The following is a 4,675-nucleotide window of genomic DNA, read 5'->3' as shown; positions in this document are numbered from 1 at the left end:
CCAGGCCTTGTGCCTGTTGTAGAAAGGATTATTATTATTATTACCGAAAAATAACACGGCGAGCTGACAGAATTGTTGGGGCATTTCGTCCGTCTCTACGCTCTGAGTTCAAATCCCGCCGAGATCGATTGTGCCTTTCTTCCTTTTAAGGTCAATGAAATGAGTTATACACTGAGGTTGACGTAATTGACTGACCCACCCCACAAAATTTCAGGCCTTATGCCTATAGTAGAAAGGGTTATTATTATTATTATTATTATTATTATTATTATTATTATTATTATTATTATTATTATTATTATTATTATTGAAAAGTAAGGCGGTGAGCTGGCAGAATCGTTAGCACGACGGGCAAAATGCTTAGCGGCCATATCACGCTGAGAGCACCGGTTCTCGTCTGATCACCGAAGTTAAGCAACGTCGAGCCTAGTGAGTACTTAGATGGGAGACCGCTTGGGAAACCTAGGTGCTGTAAGCATAAGGCGGCGAGCTGGCAGAATCGTTAGCACGCCGGGCGAAATGCTTAGCGGTATTTCGTCTGCCGTTACGTTCTGAGTTCAAATTCCGCTGAGGTCGACTTTGCCTTTCATCCTTTCGGGGTCGATAAATTAAGTACCAGTTACGCACTGGGGTCGATGTAATCGACTTAATCCGTTCGTCTGTTCTTGTTTGTTCCCTCTATGTTTAGCCCCTTGTGGGCAATAACGAAATAGGTATTTCGTTTGTCTTTTTCCAAGCAATCACTCAACATTCTATGCAAAAACACATAGGTTCATACATTCCATAAACGAAGAATGTGGGATCACATCGTACGCCTTACGATAATCGACCCATGACATGGCTAAGTTACTTTTCCTCCTCTTGCACTCTCTAAGTACAGTTTTGTCTACCAGGAGTTGAACCTTGGTACTTCTGCACTTACGCTTGCACCCATTCTGCTAATGTAACAGGACTCCATTTTTTTTTCCAGATGTCCGTACATTGACTCGGCAATTATTCCAGTCAATATTTTCCACGTAAGTGGCAAGCAGGATATCGGCCTGTAATTGTCTACCGTATTGCTGTATTGCCTTATTTTTATTATTATTATTATTATTATTATTATTATTATTATTATTATTATTATTATTATTATTATTATTATTATTATTATTATGTTTGACTTTTGTTTTGCATTTTTACAATTTGGCTCCAAGTCTCACCCAGAGACCTCAAGAGACAACAAGTTAGAAGCTCTTGTTGGTGTTATGACTAGGATGTCATATATTTGGCTTTGCACATAGTCTTGTTCTAGAGAATGTTTAAGAAAACAAGAAAAATTACGAGTTTGTTTTAAAATTTGAGATTACGTAGTATTTCACGTAGGATATGGGCAGTTCTCATAAGCCCTATCTTTTGAATATTATTATTATTATTATTATTATTATTGAGTGAGAGAGCAGTGCATGCCATCAAAGTGACACTGGGGTAAAATATACAAAGCCCAATATACCCATCATGACTACCCGTCTGATAAGGGTACACCAGGCACATGCATCACAACCATATGTGCGCGACATGGTGATCTCATATCGAGATAAACAGCGCATGACCTCGCAGGTGGGGCCTAGTTAGAATTTTTTTCAGATCGAGTAGCCCATCCCGCTCAAAAGGTCCCTGAACAAGGTTTGTTTAAGGATGTTGAGCAAAACACCCATGTTTCCAAAGGCGAATTATTCAAACCCCAAATAACTCCTCTCAACACATGGCTATGATGCTCCACCACTACTTCTGCTCGTGATCAGAGATGCACACATCGTCAGCCACCAAGAGACATGCTCAACTGGTTAAGGTCAAACAACTGACAAACAAATCTGTGGTATTGAGCAGAATATTTGCTGTAGCCCATCTTTTATACCAAGACAAAACAATGTACAGGATAACACTTCCAATCGATTAAAATCAGAAACCATGAGAGCCACTGCCAGGTACTGCATCCGGGCATTTATTATTATTATTATTATTAGTAGTAGTAGTAGAAGTAGTAGTAGTAGTAGTAGTAGTAGTAGTAGTAGTAGCAGCAGTAGTAGTAGTAGTAGTAGTAGTAGTAGTAGTAGTAGTAGTAGTAGTAGTAGTAGTAGCAGTTGTTGTTGCTGTAATTAGAATAGTGATTTCAAATATTGGTACAAGAGTAGCAATCTCAAGCGAGGGGATAAGTCGATAAAAACGTAACGTCAGTCCATCTGAAAATCAATTTTAAATTCGAAAGTACTAAAAACAAAATGAAATTGAAAATCTGATGTATTTAAAATCTTGCATGTATTTCGAAGTAATTATCTGCTCATCAACATTCGTAAACATCGTTAAGGATTCTCCGAAATAACCTGGTGTGTATTGACACTTTGTTGTTTACAGCGAGAATATTTCTCCACGACAAAATGCAGTGAGTGACCTTACGGATTCAAATATGTCTTAAACATATTTGAACTTGTAACAAGTTTATATTTATATGAATCACTGCTTCACGCTTCCAATCTGTATTTTACTACAACCAGGCAGTTAACGTATTTTTATTGGATTCTAATAAGAGAGAACTTAGTCTCATTTTTTTTACTTGTTTCAGTCATTTGACTGCGGCCATGCTGGAGCACCGCCTTTAGTCGAGCAAATCGTCCCCAGGACTTATTCTTTGTAAGCCTAGTACTTATTCTATCAGTCTTGTTTGCCGAACCGCTAAGTTACGGAGACGTAAACACACCAGCATTGGTTGTCAAGCGATGTTGGGGTGACAAACACAGACACACACACACACACACATATATATATATATATATATATATATATATATATATATATATATATATATACGACGGGCTTCTTTCAGTTTCCGTCTACCAAATCAACTCACAAGGCTTTGGTCGGCCCGAGGCTATAGTACAAGACACTTGCCCAAGGTGCCACGCAGTGGGACTGAACCCAGAACCATGTGTTTGGTAAGCAAGCTACTTACCATAGTCAGATCATAGTAGCTTCTCCTTCCAGTATTCGATGTTGATGAGGAGATATTTACCTTGAAATGCATGTATTCGTCAATGTGGATAAAATGCGCCTCGAAATGATGTGGTGTATTTGCACTTATTTGTCTGTAGTGAGAATTTTTCTCCATAACAAAATGCTGTGACTGGCGTTCTTACGGGTTCGAATATATCTCAAATAAATTTGAACTGGTAACAAGCTTACATCATTCTTATGTTTGAAGAGGTTATGGGGACGGCTTAGTGTTTGCGGTATTCGGCTCACAATCGTATAATCGTGAGTTCGATTCCCGGTGGTGCGTTGTGTCCTTGAGCAAGACACATATTTCACATTGCTCCAGTCAGCTCAGCTGGCGAAAATGAGTACTACCTGTATTTCAAAGGGCCAGCTTTGTTACATTTTGTGTCACGCTGAACCTCCCTGAGAACTAAATTAAGGGCACGCGTGTTTGAGGAGTGCTCAGCCACTTGCATGTTAATCCCACGAGCAAGCTGTACCGTTGATCGAATCGACCGGAACACTCCAGGTAACCGACGGAGTGCCAGTTAAGGTGAGGGATGTGGTATAAAAAGACGACAAAGGATCTAGAACAGCCCACGCATAGAATGAATATGAATCAGTTGTTGCTGCTGATGCGTTTAGCTCTGACCGAGCAATCCAGTGGATCAAAGACATTTCAATCGTGAACATCCCATACTTTCTTTCAAGTGTAACGTATCAAAAACTATATTATCTGATGTGTTTCCCTAAACATTCTTAATATGGTAGAGCTGTGATTTGAAAGACGATTACCTAGTATGAACCAGTCTATAACTTGGGTGGTCTTGAATTACAGCTTGTTGTTGTTGTTCTTATTCCTGTGGTTGGAACGTTTCATTCTTTTTTTGTATTTTTCCCACTGGAGACCTTCAGCTTGGCGCTGTTTGCCAAACGCGACATTCTTTTATCTAACAGGATCATTGCTACTTACAACAGTGAATTACACGAATTACATCTCTCTCTCTCTCTCTCTCTCTCTCTCGTTATACACGTAATGTCAATGAGGCATAAGAACTGATAAGAGTTCCAGTTTCCTTGACATCTTTATTTCACGTAATGCTGGTTTACTACAAGTTATATCATTGAATATTGTATAATATATTTTTCTGCTGTCATTTGCTGTCATTCTTTAGAATCCTGTCGACTCTGCTGCTGCTACTGATACTGTAGCTCAGTAACTTCGATCATAAATGCTTGAAAAGGTTTTAGTCAAAGAGACTGCTGATCACGTGTTTAAAAAACTGTTAAAATTGCTTGCAACAAGTTGTACAGATATAGGATATCTGACATGTAAATTTGCATTGAACTTCGTTTTATAGGTAAATTTACATATGGTGTCACTAACAAAAATGTCCACATCGTATAGGATATCTTAACAGGTAAACAATAACTTGGTTTATAGATGACCATCTCACTCTTCTCCATCTCTCTCCAAATTATTGACTTGACTAAATTCGGAAATATTAGAAAAGCAAAGCGAATGAAGTAAAATGGACTCAATCGGAAATGGATCATTCGTCAAATATATAACTTGCAGAGAACTTACCGTCATTCTACATTCTACTTCATGAACATTTTTGGTATTTCTTTCTCTGGCTTCGATCCTCTCCTAATGAAATCG

At 38.6% G+C, this 4,675-nt stretch overlaps 1 pseudogene; it reads left to right on the top strand.

The window, feature by feature from the left end:
- The first annotated feature begins 359 nt into the window (after positions 1–359).
- Positions 360–477, top strand: LOC128247960 (5S ribosomal RNA; annotated as a pseudogene).
- The last annotated feature ends 4,198 nt before the right edge of the window (positions 478–4,675 follow it).

Source organism: Octopus bimaculoides, chromosome 5, assembly GCF_046866305.1.
Source record: "Octopus bimaculoides isolate indiv1 chromosome 5, ASM4686630v1, whole genome shotgun sequence".
NCBI classification, from domain to species: domain Eukaryota; kingdom Metazoa; phylum Mollusca; class Cephalopoda; order Octopoda; family Octopodidae; genus Octopus; species Octopus bimaculoides.
This window is presented reverse-complemented; position numbering and strand designations above follow the sequence as displayed.